Here is a 21,152-nt window from a genome sequence, read left to right as displayed (position 1 = left end):
AAAACAGAACGAGATAGAGAAAAAAAAGTGAATTACAAAGTTGTAGGGCATCATCAATTCAATACGAATCGACACCTTGCATACAGAAATGCTATGATATGAAACCCATGACCCCCCCTAAAAAACATTGAATGCTGGTCACACATATGGCGCTCATTTAACTTTGATGCTCAAAGTGGCCCCCGTCAGCTGCAATGCACATCTGGACTCTGCACAGCATACTGTATCTTGCTGCATGTTGTGCAATATGGTAGGTGACGCGTTTGCACAAGCATCTGTGATATGTCGTCGTAGGTCCTGCAATGTTGGTGGAGGGGTCGCATACACCTGCTGTTTGATGTGACCTCACAGAAAGAAGTCCAATGGGGTCAGGTCAGGTGAGTGTGGAGGCCACTCCATGCAGCCACCATACCCAATGACTTGTAGGAAGGTCTCCATGAGGTGTCGCTTCACGTCCGCAGCCTTGTGAGTTTTACACATTCTAATCCTAGCATTTCTGAATGCAAGGTGTCGATTCGTATTGAATTGATGATGCCCTACAACTTTGTAATTCACTTTTTTCCTCTATCTCATTCCGTTTTCAAGATAAAAATTCTAATTCCGTTGTTTTACACCAGGTGGCACTATAGGTGGCTTCATTGCGTAGCGCATGGATACTTTACTATACCTAGACACCACTTCTATGCCTATAGCTGCCGCCGTTCTCAAGTTAATGGCGGTGGACAGGATATGGGTGGACACACTGTATACATACACGGTCATTTATGCAGGGGGTACCTTGTTGACATAGGTTATTCAATACATAGGATGTGTGGGATATAACCATAGAACGATGCTATAGACAAAATATTTGTATACTATCCTGTCTCCTTATCATAGGTCCTGGCAATTTGTACCTAAATTTAAGCTGAAGCTACTATATGGTCAGTATGAAGGCAAATATAGAGTTGCCCCTAAAAGAGTCAGTAGGAAGAGCAGGACCAAGACCTTCTGCATAGTGGGAAGGGCTATACTATGATTGAGAATATAAACCCTCATTAGGAAACTGCAGACATTAGAATACATTGTTAAATTGCCAGAAAGAGGAAACTAACAGATGCTACAAATGCAGAGGTAATTATACACGGTTTCTATGGCAGTTAGTGTCATTACAATGCAATGTGTGGGAACCATTTACATGAATAAAACATTCACAGTAGGACTGCAAAGAGGAAATGTGACTGCTGAATAACCGATTACACAAACCGGCAACTTAACCTGTATCGGTGTGTTCATTACACTGATGGCTCGTGTTATGTTATAGTATAGGTACAATATATTATACAGTATCTACAGGACAACGACCCCAAACACACAGCCAATATCACTAAGAATAAGACGTCCTGGGAGTGACGATCCGGCCCTCGCAGAGCCCTTGTCTAAACATCATTACAGTCTGTCTGGGATAACATCAAGACACAGAAGGATCCGCACAAGCCTCATACACAGAAGATCTGTGGTCAGTTCTCCAAGATGTTTGGAACAACCTCCCTGCAGAGTTCCTTCAAAACCTGTGTGAAAGTGACAAGGGACCAAGGAGAGGTGAAGCGGTTTTGAAGACAAGGCGGTCAATCCAAACATTGAAGCAATTAGTAGAGATGAGCAAATAAATTTGAGTGGAATTAAAACTTGGAAAATCTTATAAGCCGAATGTAGCTTACCGGGGGCTGGTGGATAGAGGTCACAGGAGGCATGTGTGATGCTACTGGCTGTGTGCTGTTTTGTGGGCGGTGCGGATACTGATGTTGGGTTGCACTCACTACAGGGTGTGAGGCAGGAGTCATCCTGAAAATGCCGGCGGTGCAGGCTTCAAATAATGGCGTCCAAAGTTAGTGCGTGCACAGATGGAGCCCGCGGCTCAAGATCTCATCTGCACATGCGCCACCTCCGGTCCATTGAACTCCCATTAGCAGATGTAAGAAAAATGGCGCCCAGAGGAGGCACGTGTGTGGTGCCCCTGAGGTTTCAGTCACCACAGGGTACTGCACCTCACTTAAGGTGCGGTACTCATCCTGGATCCAGAGGAGGTCAGTACCTGTTCCACCACACACCACCTCATACACACAACCAGGTTGGCCTCCACTCTGCGGCCCGGCTAGGGTTGGGTCTTAAGGCAGTCACCAAACATGGGGGGGCTGACACCCACTAGCGACAGGGAACCGGGGGAGGGACAGCCACCAGGGGAGTTAAAAACAGTTAGAGAGTTCTCCAGCAGGAGAGGAAGAGAACAGTCGGGTTTACCAGTGGCTCTGGTGGGACGCAGGAGTCAATTCGGTTGCCAAGGGGAGAGCTTGATTGCTCCCTTGGGACAAGCACTGAGCAGGGTGCAGAATCCTAGGGTGGCTCATACTTCAGGTTGTCCACCAAAATCTGCAGGCTAGGGGGATTGCATGTCCCTCCAGCCCCTACAGTTCCCAGAGCACAGTGCTATATAGGATCCGGGGTCGTGTTCCAAGGCAGGCCCCACAACGGACCCAGGGCACCTGCACATGGGATGGGAGTAAAACACTTTTCAAGAACCGGGGTCCCCAAGAGCTTCAGGCTACGGGGATCCAACATCAAGCGCAAGAAGGGCCCACCCTCCATTGCGCCAGTTCTGACCTCCAACGGATCCGGGATCGGCTGGGGCCCATCACGGAGGTGACCGGCATCTTCCGCGTAAAACCAGGACTGTAAGTAAAGAAAACCTTGAACCTTATCCTTGCCGGCGCCGCTGCCCTGCGCTTCAGCACCCGCCATTACTACTCTCCTCATCATCCTCCACCGGTGCCCGCTCCACCTGTGGGGAGCAGAAACATCTCAGCTGCTACTACCATCTGCCCCGGAGAACAGCGACAGCAGCGGTGGCTAATTCACTGGCCGCATACCGCAGGTGGCGTCACGAAATCAATCTCAGCCATCATCCATTACCACACCCTCCTTTATTGTACACCTCGGGGCCACGAAACCAGGCGAAAGGGTCACCCCGTGACATCGCCAGAGGAAATGGAGGCTGCCGAAATTTTTATTTACTGCTTTCTGTATTTTATGTAGACCTTCTAAGAACCAAATTTTTTTTGTTTAGTGATGTCCCAAAATGTAAAATCATAGGATTTAAAGAGGATGTAGTTTTTCTCATAACTATATAGTATATTGTATATTATATATGACTCTTTAAGAGAATTATAAAAAGTTGGCCAAATGGAAAGAGGAAGAGCAGCCGAGAAGAGGACGAGTAGCCCAGAAGAGGACGAGCAGCCACCAATAGATAAATATTCTTATTTTAGCACCAAAAGGCGAGTCTCCCTCTTAAATGGAATCGGTAATTAGGATTTTATACTTCTACTAACTAAATTAAAGCAGTATTCCCATCTCCAAGATCCTATCCCAATATGTAGTAGGTGTAATAATAATAATAATAATAATATTAGCCAATGCCTCCACTTAGAACTGTAGTATAGTTCTCCTGATATAGCCATGTCTCTTACCTCATGTGCAGGGCATTGCCGTAGCTTAGGTATCCATGGTTATGACCACAAGCAACTGTCACTTCATCACATGAGGGGCTGGTGGCATATACATCACAGAAAGGGATGGGGCACAGACATCACTGGGAGGCATAGACATGGCTGTGGAGTACAGACAGTACTTGGGGGCACAGACGGCACTGGGGGGGGGGGGGTCACACAACAGTGAGAGTTACACACAGCACAAGAGAGCACACGGCATTGGAGGGGCGGAGCACACAGCACGGTCGAGCGGCGGACACAGCACTCGACACGCTGAAGCTGCTGCTCTTCAGTGGGATGGGAGAGCAGAGCGCTAATCCCGCTCACAAAGCAAGTCCTGAGCATGCTGGCACAGACCAGCATGAGGAAAGAATGGTACGCGTACGCAGCGTTGAGTAGTGAACGCTGCATGCATGTCCTCGCAGCACATATGCAAATTTAAAGGGCCAGCAGCTGGCAAAACGCAGCTGCCAAAACGCAGCTGACGGCTCGAGCACTGCGATACCCGGGAATATGTCCAAGGTCTGCAGAAAATGTAATTGCGGGCCACATACGGCTCCCAGGCCGGAGGTTCTCCACCTCTGTTTTAGAAAAAATATGTTTCTGGGTAAGACATTGCTCTTACATTTCTCCTGCCCTCTCTCCCTGTTTCCCATCTGTCTCCTATTTATGATTGACAAGCCAATATTGTCTCAGTAGCCTGCCTCCCCTGTCCGAGATTTCACACAATCACATCCAATTCCTGGGGTCATCTCCTCAGAGAGGGATGTGCCTGAGCAGGAAGATCTTGATGATGCTTCAAAAGAGTTGAACTATCGATCTGCGCACGCACCACACCTTTTGAGGAGGCCACCCCAGGCAATGACTTAGTTTGCGCAAAATATTGAGCAGGGAAGAAGGCAGTCTTTGAGACAAGTGTGACCTGTCCATCAGAGTCAGGCAGCTTGGAGGTTGAAGGGGGACAAAACCCTTATCTATCCCGAGTCCTGTGTGAATAGAGTGGTGTTCTATCATGCACACTTACGCTACATTCATTATTTAGGGGAGTGGCGCAGACCATTCAAGAGCTACACTCACCTATCTCCGGCGGTCCCATTAAGAATACTCATGATCATCCACCACACTATTCTCACTAAGCTTTTCAGAGCCCTGATTTTCAAGATTAGGGGGTCCCACCTTCTGGATCCCCCAGTGATCAGGAAGGTAGAGAATAACGTCAAACATGAATTTACCTCTAGTGTCTGAATGGTACAGATCAAACTGGTGGACCAATACAAATCCCAATAAGTTCTCCCTTTATAATAGATAGATGGTCACACGTGTGTAGTCATTTGGTTATGCTATGCCACATGGGACTAGGGAAATAAAGTATGGTCATTATTCAGATTCAGGCATAGATACAGAACCAAATTGGGGTTTAGAGCTTTAATATGTAATAGAACAAAGACATACATACTAGAAACAAGCAATTGTCACACAAGCCCTCAGTAACAGTAGTATTTACAGAAATTAATAAATATGCCTACGTGCTTATTCACATCAAGAACCCCCTTGGCGCTCACCGAGGACATGCTCATGTGCTCAAACCTCTCAGCTACTTATAGAGGGCAAATGACACTGAATATTGTCTATGACTCTCACCAAAAAGGTACAAACGAGGCCCCAAAAACGTGTTAGCTTGTCCATCACTGCACCAGACAATGAATTTCGTGACCTGTCAGACCGTCATTGGTATGTGTAGTGCTAAGATGTTAGTGGACATCAGGAATCCATATTGGTAGTCTGTCTTTAAGAAACCCTTTAAGATATCAGACTAACAGTTTAGTTTAAATTACCTTGTTTTTCTGTAATTTTCCCGGACACCTGGAGTTATAGGTCTAGTATCAATGTTTAGTGAAAAAGTACATGTTTATAGTATCACTCAGTACCACATAGTTCTCTTATCAATGTTTAGTGAGAATGTACGTGTTTATAGCATGGTAAAACATCTGGTACTAGGAGCAGTTGGCATATCTCATCCAGTGACGTATTTGTCCGGTGTAGATTGACATCTGAAGAGTTTGCCACTCAGAGGGATACTATATTGGACCAAACACCGAAATCGATATCAAGGTAATTATATTAGACCAAAAACCGAAAACTCAAAATTACCCACAAACAATTTTATTACATATATGCCATAAACAAGGTACACATGTTAAAAAATAATACACATGAGAAGAAAGGTGAGAATCAATACATACTACTCCTCACCCTTCCTATCATACAGGGGTCGGCGTCCTAAAGTATACTGACGCCCCTGTTCCTCGTCGGCTTGAGTCCTAAGCAGGCCCTTCACTTGCACTGAAAGAACACCGTGTGCCCTAATTCAAAAGTGGGTAAGGTGAAATACCCAAAAGCCCATATAGACAATATATGACATCCTGGTTCAGTCAAAGAATTCTCTGTCAATGGGTGTCATTAATCTATATATAGGGGAGGCGCTGACTCAGTCGACTATTTGTCAAGAGGAGAAGGATCATAAAAACAATTGTTGAATTTGTCCAGGATGCAGCCTACGCGTTTCGCCCTTTAAATCAAATTAGGGCTCATCAGGGGTATGGCAGCATAGATCCTTGACATTTATAGCACAGCTACAACCAGTAGTGGTGGATCAATACCAAAGGAATTTTCACAGTTAGTGAAGAAACCTCCTCCAGGAATGTAACCAGACTGGGATATCTGTTATAAATCGGACCAAAGGTATATATATATATATCCCTCACTCTATCTGAAGGCAATCCAAAGAGTCCAGGCGCAGTCATGTATGTGGCCTGGTCCAAATCAGAGTAGAAATATTCACACCTTCGGATATATCCAGCAGTGCAGACTCACATATACGTGTAATAGTACTCTTGTCCGTAGGACAAATATCCCCAGTAACAGTGGATCAATACAAAAAGATTTTCACAGTTAGTGAAGAAACCTCCTCCAAATATATCAAGGCGGATGTCTTCACATCAGAGGACACATCCCGCAATGCAGGCTCACTTGCATATGTAGTGACACTTAGGTCCATAGAAAATCCCTCAGGAAAATCCTGATCCTGGAAGACACCCGCACTGGATACATATCGTGACCCAGGTGATACCAACTGACCAGACACTGCGGAGGTGTTGTGCTCCTTCCAGGATCAGGATTTTCCTGAGGGATTTTCTATGGACCTAAGTGTCACTACATATGCAAGTGAGCCTGCATTGCGGGATGTGTCCTCTGATGTGAAGACATCCGCCTTGATATATTTGGAGGAGGTTTCTTCACTAACTGTGAAAATCTTTTTGTATTGATCCACTGTTACTGGGGATATTTGTCCTACGGACAAGAGTACTATTACACGTATATGTGAGTCTGCACTGCTGGATATATCCGAAGGTGTGAATATTTCTACTCTGATTTGGACCAGGCCACATACATGACTGCGCCTGGACTCTTTGGATTGCCTTCAGATAGAGTGAGGGATATATATATATACCTTTGGTCCGATTTATAACAGATATCCCAGTCTGGTTACATTCCTGGAGGAGGTTTCTTCACTAACTGTGAAAATTCCTTTGGTATTGATCCACCACTACTGGTTGTAGCTGTGCTATAAATGTCAAGGATCTATGCTGCCATACCCCTGATGAGCCCTAATTTGATTTAAAGGGCGAAACGCGTAGGGTGCATCCTGGACAAATTCAACAATTGTTTTTATGATCCTTCTTCTCTTGACAAATAGTCGACTGAGTCAGCGCCTCCCCTATATATAGATTAATGACACCCATTGACAGAGAATTCTTTGACTGAACCAGGATGTCATATATTGTCTATATGGGCTTTTGGGTGTTTCACCTTACCCACTTTTGAATTAGGGCACACGGTGTTCTTTCAGTGCAAGTGAAGGGCCTGCTTAGGACTCAAGCCGACGAGGAACAGGGGCGTCAGTATACTTTAGGACGCCGACCCCTGTATGATAGGAAGGGTGAGGAGTAGTATGTATTGATTCTCACCTTTCTTCTCATGTGTATTATTTTTTAACATGTGTACCTTGTTTATGGCATATATGTAATAAAATTGTTTGTGGGTAATTTTGAGTTTTCGGTTTTTGGGATACTATATTGGACAAATGGAACCTGTTAGAGTTTGTGTAATGCGGGCGTCACATGGGCCGATTTATCGTGCGATCGCACCCGCCCCCATCATTTGTGTGTCATGGGCAATTAGTTACCCATGGCGCACAAAGTTGTTTAACCCCTGTCACACATACTTACCTGCTGGACGACCTCGCTGTTGGCGGCGAACATCCACTTCCTGAAGTGGGAGGGACGTTCGGCGTCACAGCGACGTCACACAGCGGCCGGCCAATAGAAGCGGAGGGGTGGAGATGAGTGGGACGTAAACATCCCGCCCACCTCCTTCCTTCCGCATTGCCGGCGGGACGCAGGTAAGCTGTGTTCGTCGCTCCCGGGGTGTCACACGGAGCGATGTGTGCTGCCCCGCGAACGATGCACAACCGGCGCAGAGAAGAAGAAACGAGATTTTTAAAATGAGCGACATGTCAACGAGCAACGATAAGGTGAGTATTTTTGCTCGGTCACACGCTAAGATATATCAAACGATGCCAGATGTGCGTCACTTACGACGTGACCACGCCGACATATCGCCCGATATATCGTACCGTGTGACGCCCGCATAACACTTGGTTATGTAAGCAATTTGTTTTCAAGTGAGATATAGACTGGTGAAGATTACAGCGAAGTCAGAAGCCCGTTTACCTGAGGAGGAGACGCCCGTGACACCACAGTGTGGATCCCAGGAGTTCCTCTGTCTTCGCTGTGTTGCTTCTCACAGCTGATGTTCCCGGACAGATGATGTGTTGCTCCTGGTGAAGTTTTTTTTCTATGTAATGTGCAATGTAATTACTTTACCTTTGTGATTTATATTATGCAAAAGTATACGCAATATCACACTATTTCCTGTAATCATTGAAGCCGTATCAGACCCCTTTAAATACTTGGCAAAATAGTATGAAAATCCATCTCACAGCCATAACTCATAGTTTAGGTGCATACCGGTCATGTGCACGGATCATACATCAATCATTCTATTCTTTGGTCTTTCGGCACCATATTTCTACAGACATCTGTGGGCGGTCAAAGTAATTTTCAGGTCAAATACGTCCCGTTTTTTTTTTTTTAAACATACCAAATAAGACTGCATTTGTAAATATCCATTTCAATGTGACCCGTTCGAAATCTCTATGGTAAGGAATTTCTGGTAATAGGTTTTGTTGCCTTTACCGAATCGGATGCAAAGGGAAAACAAGCAAGGCTTCTGCTAATTGACAATTAAAAGCCTTTATAACAAATGTCACGAAATCTGAAAATTCTGAGCTACATTTACTGCGGAATCTAAAAAAAAAAACAAAAAAAAAAAACAACTCAACTTTTGTTGAGTGATACCATTAAAGGGACGAATGAGAAAATAGCCTGCCATTATTTCAGGATGCAGACTACAGGTATTGAAGATTTCAAGGTCGCCCTACATTGAATACAAATACACAGCTACCCAAGCACAGTCTGAATGTCTTTCTTGTTTTACAAAAGAATTTCTTTCTTTAGTGTTGATTACCAGAAGTCGCGGTGTCACTGTAGGCACACGGCGGGACATTTAGATCCCTTACTATTGAGGTCACCAGTGACATATTCTGTCAACCACTTACTAACATGCTGCTTCTAGCATTGTGTTAAGAGCAAGAGAAAAGCCTCCTATTGACAGTATAAATGCTTCAGGCACAATTTAGTTCATGGAGTTTTTACAATAAAAGATAACGGAATTATTTCAACATTGTGATTTACATACAGAAAATGAATAGACCTGGTATAAGGATAAAAACAATTCCTTCTAGATGTGAGAAATACCGAGACTTAGAATGACAATTATCATAAAGTCGGAGGAAAATGGCAAGCAGTTCTCGTAAATAAAATGAAAAAACAACAAAAAAAAATCGTTAAGTTTAATTGAGGGGAAGAAATAAATCACATTTTCAGCATCTTCAAACTCTTGGTACTTCAACATCGAAGTATGGATTATACAGTGTGTCCACCCATATCCTGTCCAACGCCATTAACTTGAGAACGGCGGCAGCTATAGCCATAGAAGTGGTGTCTAGGTATAGTAAAGTTGCCATGCGCTACGCAATAAAACCACCTATAGCACCAGCTGGGGGAAAACAACGGAGTTAGCATTTTTATCTCGAAAACGGAACAAGATAGAGAAAAAAAGTGAATTACAAAGTTGTAGGGCATCATCAATTCAATACGAATCGGCACCTTGCATACAGAAATGCTATGATTAGAACGTGTAAAACTCACAAGGCTGCGGATGTGAAGTGATACCTCATGGAGACCTTCCTACAAGTCATTGGGTATGGTGGCTGTGTGGAGTGGCCTCCACGCTCACCTGACCTGACCCCATTGGACTTCTTTCTGTGAGGTCACATCAAACAGCCGGTGTATGCGACCCCTCCACCAACATTGCAGGACCTACGACGACGTATCACAGATGCTTGTGCAAACATGTCACCTACCATATTGCACAACGTGCAGCAAGATACAGTATGCTGTGCAGAGTCCAGATGTGCATTGCAGCTGACGGGGGCCACTTTGAGCATCAAAGTTAAATGAGCGCCATATGCGTGACCAGCATTCAATGTTTTGGGGAGGAGTCATGGGTTTCATATCATAGCATTTATGTATGCAAGGTGTCGATTCGTATTGAAGTGATGATGCCCTTCAATTTTTTAATTCACCTTTTTTCTCTATCTTGTTCCGTTTTCGAGATAAAAATGCTAACTCCGTTGTTTTCCACCAGGTGGCGCAATAGGTGGTTTCATTGCGTAGCGCATGGCTACTTTACTATACCTAGACACCACTTATATGCCTATAGCTGCCGCCGTTCTCAAGTTAATGGCGGTGGACAGGATATGGGTAGACACACTGTATGTAGATGGTCAAGATTTCGATCAATCCACGGTGCTGAAATTATGAATGTTTTCCAAGTAACAAAAAAAAAATCTATACCTAAAAACAGGGTCAGAACATTTATCCCGGACAGGGCACTTTTAATCCCAATATTAAAATGCACAAGCAAGTCAGATGTCTAACCACAGCTCGAGATGAGTGAACCTTTCAACATTCGGTTTGCCGATCTTTACCGAACCTCCCGATGTTCAACAAACATACTGAGCCCAATGAATTTAATGGTAGGCCAATCTTTTGTGTTGTAAAATGGTGTATGGGGCTGTAAAATAAAGAAAAAGCAGGACATACGATATCGTATCTCCGGCACGGCTTTAACTGCTCCCGCAGCTGTACTTCTGGGGCCGCTGATTATCCCTCATCCATATTCACGGCTTTTCCCGTCCACCGGCGTCTCTGATTGGCTATAGTCAGACCCCACCCCCACACAGCATCTGTGATTGGTTGGAATTACAGACCCTTTCTGCGGGTCTACAGTCCCTGACAAAAGTTCTGTCGCTTATCCATGTTATGTAAATAAAAGCTTATAACCTGACTTTAAATTTATCCATTGGTTTTATAAATTACTCTTTTGAAACCAAATTTGCTTTAGGTTATGAAAATAAAGTTGCTGCAAAGCTGAAATATTGATCATTTAATGAACACAGAAAGGTCAGATTTTGGCAAGACAAAAGTTGTCACCTTGTCATATAATGCACCCAATCCTAGTTTACATCCTCACTAAATGATCGGTTAATTAGTAGGTGTGTATATAAAGAAACCCAGCACCCCAGACCTTCAGTTGAACTGCAACTTGACCTCTGACAACATGCCAAAAGTCCACCCTGCGACCAAACCCTTGATTATCAAGAGGCTGAAGACCAGATCCATTGCAGAGGTGGCTGGCACCTTTAATGTGTCTCAGCGTCAAGTACAAAGAATTAAAAAAACATTTGAAGAGACTGGAGATGTTTTTGACAAGCCCAGGTCCGGCAGACCCCGCAAGACAACTGCTCAGGATGAAGGTTTGTTGATTAGAAAATCCAAAGCCAGCCCCTCTAACACTGCAGCAGAGCTCCAACAGGCCTGGTCACCTCAAGTCCCTGTGTCAACTAGAACAGTTTGTAGGATTCTGTCTCAAAATGGCCTCCATGGTCGAATCAGTGCCTAAAAGCCAGCACTAAACAAAAGGCAATTAAAAAACCATGTGGCATTTGCCAAGTCCCACAGCCTGCTAAACAGATGGACGCTGGAAAAGTGGCAGGAGGTGGATTTTTCTGATGAATCTTCAGTTGAATTACACCACAGCAGACGCAAATACTGCAGGAGACCTACTGGAGACCGTATGGATCTAAAAAACAGTTAAGTTTGGTGATGGAAAGATCATGGTCTGGGGTTACATTCAGTATGGGGTGTGCGAAACATTTGCAAGGTGGAAGGCAATATCAATATCCTAAAATATCAAGAAGTATTAGCTACCTCTTATATTCCCAATCATAAAAGGGGTCAAATTCTGCAGCAAGATGGTTCTCCATCTCATACATCCATCTCTACAACAAAGTTCCTCTTGGCAAAGAAGATCAAGGTGCTCAAGGACTGGCCAGCCCAGTCACCAGACATGAACATCATTGAGCATGTTTGGGGTAGGATGAAAGAGGAAGCTTGGAAGACAAAACCAAAGAATCTAGATGAACTCTGGGAGCATGTAAGACTGCATTCTTTGCTATTCCTGATGACTTCATCAATAAATTGTATGAATCATTGTTGAACCGCATGGATGCAGTCCTTCAAGCTCATAGAAGTCACACAAAATATTAAATATGACTCTAATAGCACCACAACTTCATCCACCAATGTTATGCGACATATCTTTGTATTAGAAGTTAATTATTTGTTTGAATTTCACATTACTTTTTGTGGGCGACAAAATGTGTCTTGCCAAAATCTGACCTTTCTGTGTTCATTAAATGATCACTATTTTAGCTTTGCAGCAACTTTATTTTCATAACCTAAAACAAATTTAAGACGGTTTCAGCTTTCAAAAGAGTAATTTATGAAACCAATGGATGAATTTAAAGTCAGGTTCTAAGCTTTTATTTACATAACATGGATAAGCGACAGAACTTTTGTCAGGGACTGTATATCTTGGGAAAAAAATAAATAAAATTGGTGTAGTTTCAGCAAGAAATTTCCACCTCCTGGAAGAAAACTGCACCAAAATGGTGTTTGTGATTATTTACTTTCACTTACAGATTAGTAATAGGGGAGGCCTCATAGACCTTCCTTTTTACTGATCTAGGGTGTAATGGCAGCTGTGAGCTGGTATTAACTCCTTATCACCCCGATTTCCACAGAACCAGGGCAATCAGGAAGAGCCAAGTATATTGCCAGGATCGTCGCATCTAAAGCATATGGCAATTCCGGGCATCTTCAGGATGCTATTTTTTTAGGCTGGGGGGCTCAATAACCATGGGTCTCCGCAGCCTGAAAATACTAGCCCCCAGTTGTAGGGCTTTATCTTGCATGCACAGCTCTGATCAGAAAAAAATGCAGCATTCCTGTGAGTGCTGGCGCTCTGTTGGCTCTGACAGGAAATACGTCATGATAGCAACAAGAGTCATCACATGACCCATTGCAATTATGGCAACTATCGGTTCCTTGTGATTGTGTCACGGGGCCTCCAATGGTGGCGGTTCCCCACAGCAGCATTTTAAATCGCTCTGTCACATTTTGACAGCGCGATCTAAGGGGTTAACAGGCACAGGTGGATCGCGGATCCATCTGCGCCTGTAAGCATTTAGTATTTTTGCTGAATTTTTATAGCAGAAACTGTCTCTCTGCATACATAGGTTTTTGCTGAATTTTCAGAGCAGAAACTCTAAAGAGGCTGATTCCTCAATGCTTCTATGCAAGAAAACTTGTGCAAAGTTTTGAAAAGTCACAACATAGGAATTTTCACTCCGGTTTCAATCAGCTGTGCTGAAATGGACGGAACTGGGGAGGGACAAAAGCGTGGACACACCGTCAGGCGATTCATAAAAAAATGTTCTTTATATAGAAATACATGTATATGTTCATGCTTTTGAACATTTCACTTTTTTTACTTTTTTTCAGGTAGTTTCGGCAGCAGAATCCTCCTGAAAATGACTTTGGGTGCACTTGGTCCTTTGGGGTGTGTGCACACGACGTCTCCGAGACACTGGCAGACTTGCTAAGATTTTCATAAAAGAAGCAGCTTCAGGTAAGAAATGGCAGTGTTTTTCCTGAAGGTGATCTTGCCGTTTTGTTTTTTTTCAGCAACTATGCCACTCTTTCCTTATGGTGCAGAACTCACCCTCTATGGTTCTGGGATCCCAACCTTTGATATTGCTTCCATCAGCACCTAAATCCTAGCCAGACCTCACACCACACCCTGTCAGGCACGCCAGTGGGTGGTCTAGCTGGAAAAGGGCCAACCGCCTAGGGGTCAGGCAGACTGGTGGGAGGGACACAAGTGAGTCTAGTAGTAGCCCTAAGAGAGTGAGGAGCTAGGCGAGTTGTAGCGCCCTGGGAGACGTTGGCTAGGTCACAGACGGTGGTCTGGGACCGGAGGAGTCGGAGACCCGGTCGCAGGGTATTGGAGAAGGGTGCCCAGACTTAGTTTTGGAGAACAGTCAGCACCGCAGTATCTAGTAACCAAACCGGTACCGAGCACGGCGGGGAACTGGACCCTAGATCAGGGAGCAGCTTCACCCAACCTGATAATTCACCTGTGGAGGATACTCTCTTTATGAACTTTCCCCAAGACCTCAGAGATCGAAGGCACCGTCACAACGAGGTGGATAGGGCTTTCCAGCTTATGCGGCCTACAGAAATCCCAAGTATCAGCTATCGAGAGCACAGCTCCTCTACTTAACCATAGTAGTAGTAGTAGTAGTAGTAGTACCGGCAGCAGCGGTACTCCCCTTACCGTAAACCACGGGTGGCGTCACGAACACTTATCCCCTGTAAATAACCCCCCTTTATTTTCGAGTGGCCACAAGCCCCCGGGTCCGGAGACCCTCGAGCCACAGCTACTCCGGATCTGAAGAGTCCGACTGCTGCAGGGGCGGTACATAACCACATATACAGCTCTGTAATGATGCCCTGCTGAGCTGGTTGTCAGTCGGTGCCAGGGTCCAGTTACAGCCGCCACTCACTATGTGACTGAAACAGCATGAGCAGCGCCACTAAGACTGAAAGCCGGCAGCTGCTGGGAGGAATACAGTTCATCTCCTCTTGACAGTGGGACACTCTGTGTCAAAACGCAACAACCTCCAGATTAACCCCATATCTGCAAGTTAATAGTGTTTACATGAATAAATAATAAATAATAACACTAATACAGTTTTGAATTGCAATAATCATACTAACCTGGATAATCATGTTGCCAGGTAATTTTTACTGCGCAATGAATGACAAAAACAAAAAATATTTTTTTTTATATGACAGGTTGTATGACAATAATGATGTTTGGAATTGCAAAAAAACAAAAAAAACAAACAAAAACAAAACCCCATCTCCAAATAAAACATAGCAAGTGTGATCAGGTGCCAACTGCTGTAACTACCAAACAAAAGGATATAGCAGCACTCTGTAAGACATATGCAAACATAAAATATATGAAATGTAAACAGCATTAATGCTATAGATTATACGTAGAAAAATGAAGGTTCTTTGCGCAAAAATTGGCCAATTCATGTGAGCTCATCAACCGCGTCAAGGTGACCTTTCTCTGATGGGACACTATCCTAGTGTCATGCCTCTCCTGGACTAAAAGTCTACAATATATGGGGAGATAGGATGTAGAACTGATAAAAACCACCCTGGGCTGATGGGTATAGAGCACAGTCAGAATAGGAGGCTGTCTAAACCTCCAATATAAACTGCAAAAAAAATACTCCAAATAGAACATAGCGAGTGTGAACAGGTGCCAGCTGCTATAACTTCACAAAACACAAACAAAAGGATAAGGCAGTACTCTATCAGGTTCTTTTGAAATAAATAATATAATATACATGTTTGGAATTGTCATAATATACTGATATACTGACCTGTAGAATCAGGTTTCCATGTAATTTTTACTGCATAACAGAAAAAAGAAACATTAAAAAAAACACAAACCACAAGAGAATGTGTGGGGCCGCTCATCATCCTTCATACAAATGCACTGGTTTCCCTTCCCATGGTCAGTCCCCACAACTCTGATTGGTTGCAGTTAAACGCGCCCACGCTCTGTGTGACAGGGACTCACTGCTTTTAATCAGAGGCGATGTGTGTGTGTCTTTACTGATGTACCATGCTTATTGGGCCTCCCCAGCCTAAAAATAGCAGCTTTCAGCTGCCCATAATTCTTACATCTTCCCCTGCCCAGGAGATGTGGTATGATCAGACCATGTTTCTGTACAGTCAGATACGGCCATTACACAGTACATAGCAGGGACACATATATAAGATTATCTCAGCGCAGAAGTATTATTTTATAAACACATCCAATTGTGCAACTTTAGGCCCTGTGCGCACTTGCCGGATTTTACCGCGGATTTCCCGCGGATTTGCTGCATGTTTCGCTGCAGAAAATGTTTATAACCTTTCTGCAGTGATTCACCAGCCAAACCTATTTAAAAAAAAAAAATGCTGTGCGCACTACGCGGATTTTGACAGCTAACGGTTTTGCTGCGGAATTCTCGCAGCAAAAACAATTGCATGTCACTTCTTTTCTGCAGGTAGCTGAGGCATTTCACTCCATTGACTAATGTAATCCTGAAATCCCGCAGGGAATAACGCAGGTAGCAAATTGTGCGTTTCACCGCGTTTTCCTGCGTTATTCCCTGCGGTATTTCGCGTTTTTCGGGACATAATGTTCATCAGTGTCCTGCGTTTTGCAGGGAAGTGATGTCATTATGACAGGAAGAGGAAGCGGAGCAGAGTAAACACACACACAAACACACACACACATCGCACTCACAAAGACATATAGCATACACACACATCACACTCACACACAGACATCTAGAATACACATAGAAATCAAACATATATATTACAAATAATAAAAACAAAAAAAAAAAACGTGGGCTCCGCCGTATTTTTACCGCCCAAGCGAGGTAAACACACAATATCAGCCCACAGCTGCCGCGGGACTGTCGCATCCATTATGCAACAGTCCCGGAGTGTCCCCGGCTCTTCCAGATTGCCGTGATGCGGTGGCAATCAGGGTAATAATGAGTTAATGGCAGCGGATCGCTGCCACTAAGTCTAGACTTAATCATGGCAGTGTCTATGAGACAGCTTACATGATTAACCCATAAGTAAAGTGAATAAACACACACCGAAAAATCCTTTATTTTAAATAAAATAGCAAAAAAGCCCCTCTTTCACCCCTTTATTAACAACTCCCAACACACAGCTCCGGCGTAATCCACACAGGTCCCACAATGCTTGCAGACTGCTGCAGCCGCGTCTGACACACAGTACTGAATGCAGCCTCGTAACGAGACTGTAAGGGTAACCACAAGTCATTTCTCATGGTTGGTAATGTGAACACATTACCGCTCGTGAGAACTGCAGTGTGTCGTCACAGGGACTCTATTGATTGATCTGTCCTCTATTATCTATCTATCCATCTATCTATCCTTCTATTATCTATCTCAGAAGGAAATTACCTTTTTTTTCCCCTTTAATGTGCTTTTTTTTACATTGAATGCATTAAAACACATGTACGAACCTGCGGAAAAACCACACCAAAACCGCAACAAAATGCATGCGGATTTTGGTGTGTTTTTTTGCGTTTTTTTTCCGCGGGTAAGGAAATCTTTCAGAGCCTTCAGAATTTTCTTAAGAAAATTCCATTTTCTAGTGCGCACAAGGCCTAATTTTAATCAACAGATTTTAAGGCAAAAGGAGCTGTGGAGAGAGAAGGCGCAATAGGGTCTTACCTGGTATGACACAAGGGGGTAAATGCAAATGAGAGCACTCATCTGGTCGGGTTGTGCCAGTCACAACCCCTTAGCAAGCATATATGTAGCGTGGAAGGCAGCAGTCCTGCAGCGTGGAGATATGTCAGATAGCAGGAGAAAAGCAGGTTTAAATACCGCGCCAAACCACAGTAGTCCAGATGGTGTAATAAAATTCTTCCCTTTATTTTCACAGGTCTACGCGTTTCGAGGACATGTCCGTCCTCTTCCTCAGGACAATGTGCAGAGAATACTATAGCGGTGAGGGGGCCACAGGCTCTCATATATATGTTACAAACAAGCCACGTATTCACTATTTGTGTCATCACCCTCCCTGTGACTCATGGACACGTGGGGAGGGAATAAAGTTCTGAAAGTTGAAAGAAAGGGAAAAAAAGAAAGGAAAGGAAGGGACAAGAAGAAAAAAACAGGAGAAAAGGCAAATACGATATGGTGGAATATGCTTATAGCAGGGCGAAAAATTATGAAGTATAAATAAATATATACGTGTACGGTGGTGAATACAAGGTCATAGGAAAAAAAGGGAAAAAGGGAAAAAAAGGACATGGTGGAAAAAAATATAATGAATGCTAAAAATGAAAAATATGCAAGTCAATGTTTGTGAAAGGAAGTAATGAAATCAAATACAGTCAGGGCCAGAAATATTTGGACAGTGACACAAGTTTTGTTATTTTAGCTGTTTACAAAAACATGTTCAGAAATACAATTATATATATAATATGGGCTGAAAGTGCACACTCCCAGCTGCAATATGAGAGTTTTCACATCCAAATCGGAGAAAGGGTTTAGGAATCATAGCTCTGTAATGCATAGCCTCCTCTTTTTCAAGGGACCAAAAGTAATTGGACAAGGGACTCTAAGGGCTGCAATTAACTCTGAAGGCGTCTCCCTCGTTAACCTGTAATCAATGAAGTAGTTAAAAGGTCTAGGGTTGATTACAGGTGTGTGGTTTTGCATTTGGAAGCTGTTGCTGTGACCAGACAACATGCGGTCTAAGGAACTCTCAATTGAGGTGAAGCAGAACATCCTGAGGCTGAAAAAAAAGAAAAAATCCATCAGAGAGATAGCAGACATGCTTGGAGTAGCAAAATCAACAGTCGGGTACATTCTGAGAAAAAAGGAATTGACTGGTGAGCTTGGGAACTCAAAAAGGCCTGGGCGTCCACGGATGACAACAGTGGTGGATGATCGCCGCATACTTTCTTTGGTGAAGAAGAACCCGTTCACAACATCAACTGAAGTCCAGAACACTCTCAGTGAAGTAGGTGTATCTGTCTCTAAGTCAACAGTAAAGAGAAGACTCCATGAAAGTAAATACAAAGGGTTCACATCTAGATGCAAACCATTCATCAATTCCAAAAATAGACAGGCCAGAGTTAAATTTGCTGAAAAATACCTCATGAAGCCAGCTCAGTTCTGGAAAAGTATTCTATGGACAGATGAGACAAAGATCAACCTGTACCAGAATGATGGGAAGAAAAAAGTTTGGAGAAGAAAGGGAACGGCACATAATCCAAGGCACACCACATCCTCTGTAAAACATGGTGGAGGCAACGTGATGGCATAGGCATGCATGGCTTTCAATGGCACTGGGTCACTTGTGTTTATTGATGACATAACAGCAGACAAGAGTAGCCAGATGAATTCTGAAGTGTACCGGGATATACGTTCAGCCCAGATTCAGCCAAATGCCGCAAAGTTGATCGGACGGCGCTTCATAGTACAGATGGACAATGACCCTAAGCATACAGCCAAAGCTACCCAGGAGTTCATGAGTGCAAAAAAGTGGAACATTCTGCAATGGCCAAGTCAATCACCAGATCTTAACCCAATTGAGCATGCATTTCACTTGCTCAAATCCAGACTTAAGACGGAAAGACCCACAAACAATCAAGACCTGAAGGCTGCGGCTGTAAAGGCCTGGAAAAGCATTAAGAAGGAGGAAACCCAGCGTTTGGTGATGTCCATGGGTTCCAGACTTAAGGCAGTGATTGCCTCCAAAGGATTCGCAACAAAATATTGAAAATAAAAATATTTTGTTTGGGTTTGGTTTATTTGTCCAATTACTTTTGACCTCCTAAAATGTGGAGTGTTTGTAAAGAAATGTGTACAATTCCTACAATTTCTATCAGATATTTTTGTTCAAACCTTCAAATTAAATGTTACAATCTGCACTTGAATTCTGTTGTAGAGGTTTCATTTCAAATCCAATGTGGTGGCATGCAGAGCCCAACTCGCGAAAATTGTGTCACTGTCCAAATATTTCTGGACCTAACTGTATAATATGGTGATTGTGTATATTGTGAAATTGAGAAAGAAAAAATGTTTATATTAAATGTTTGCATTATTATTTAAGTCTTTATTAAATGGGTTCGATTGAACTCTTGCCACTCTGTTGGTGAGGGCAGGGGAATGTGAGGAACTGGAAAAAAATAAATAAACCAAAGAGGGAATGCGGTGAAGAAACATAAAGCGGGAGAGATGACAGCCCGCAGGAAGGGTTATTCAGAAAGTGACAGCATGAGAAAAAGATGTATGCGCCTGCGCGAGGGGTGAACTGAGGTGAAACAGTAACCAACCAGAGTGAAAGAACATGTCGGAAGGATAAAAAGCGGGAGCAATAACAGCCCGTGGGGAGGGTTACTTCAGGTAGATTTCATTACACCATCTGGACTACTGTGGTTTGGCGCGGTATTTAAACCTGTTCTTTCTCCTGCTATCTGACAAATCAACAGATCTTGGAATAACAATAACTTTGTTGGAGGAAAAATCTGCACAATGGAGCGCCCTGTCTTTTTATTCTCATTTTAGGTTCAAGGGTTACTCCAAGGCAGTGGACTTGTGATGCAAGGGAAGAGTAACGTCATTTATAGTGATAGATCAATTAGAAACATTGGAGACATCGTCATTTACAGTGATAGATAAAGTAAAAAAGTTGCGCAACATGGAGGAAAAGTGATGAGTTATACATGATAGACACTCTGGGATTATGGAGAGCAGACAGGTAGATTTGAAGGTTTTCAGCATATAGGTGGTAATAGATGCAATGGGACTTAATGGGTTGTGCCAGGCTAAAATGAAGACGAGTAGGGGTACCAGGACAAAGCTTTGGAGGACATCAAAAGAGAGGCAGGTTGGGGAGGTAGTATAGGAATGGGAGATGCTAAAAGTGCGGTTAGTGAGGTATGAGGAGATCCAAGTGAGGCCAAGGTTTTTAATGCCAGAGGAAGGAGGATCTGTAGTAGAAGGGAGTGGTCGGCTGTGTTGAGGTAGAAAACAAAGGAGGAGTACAGAATATTGTCTGTTAGCTTTTGTGGGAAATCATTGGTAAATTTTGGTCAGAGCATTTTAATGGAGTGATGGGAAGACAGAAGACAACTTGTAGGATGTTGGAGAGCAAGTTGGGTGAGAGGTGGGAGGAAAGGGACGGTTTCTTCAGGATAGGGGTGATCGTTGCTTGTTTGAAAGCTGAAGGAAAGGTACCAGAAGTTAAAGCTGAAGAGATGGGTTAGAGTGTGCTCACACATACAGCTTTTCACCGGTTTGACGGATCCGGCGCACGCCAGTACAGTGTATACAGTACACTGGCAGCA

Source organism: Anomaloglossus baeobatrachus, chromosome 12, assembly GCF_048569485.1.
Source record: "Anomaloglossus baeobatrachus isolate aAnoBae1 chromosome 12, aAnoBae1.hap1, whole genome shotgun sequence".
NCBI classification, from domain to species: domain Eukaryota; kingdom Metazoa; phylum Chordata; class Amphibia; order Anura; family Aromobatidae; genus Anomaloglossus; species Anomaloglossus baeobatrachus.
The sequence above is the reverse complement of the archived record's forward strand: the minus strand, read 5'-3'. Positions refer to the sequence as shown.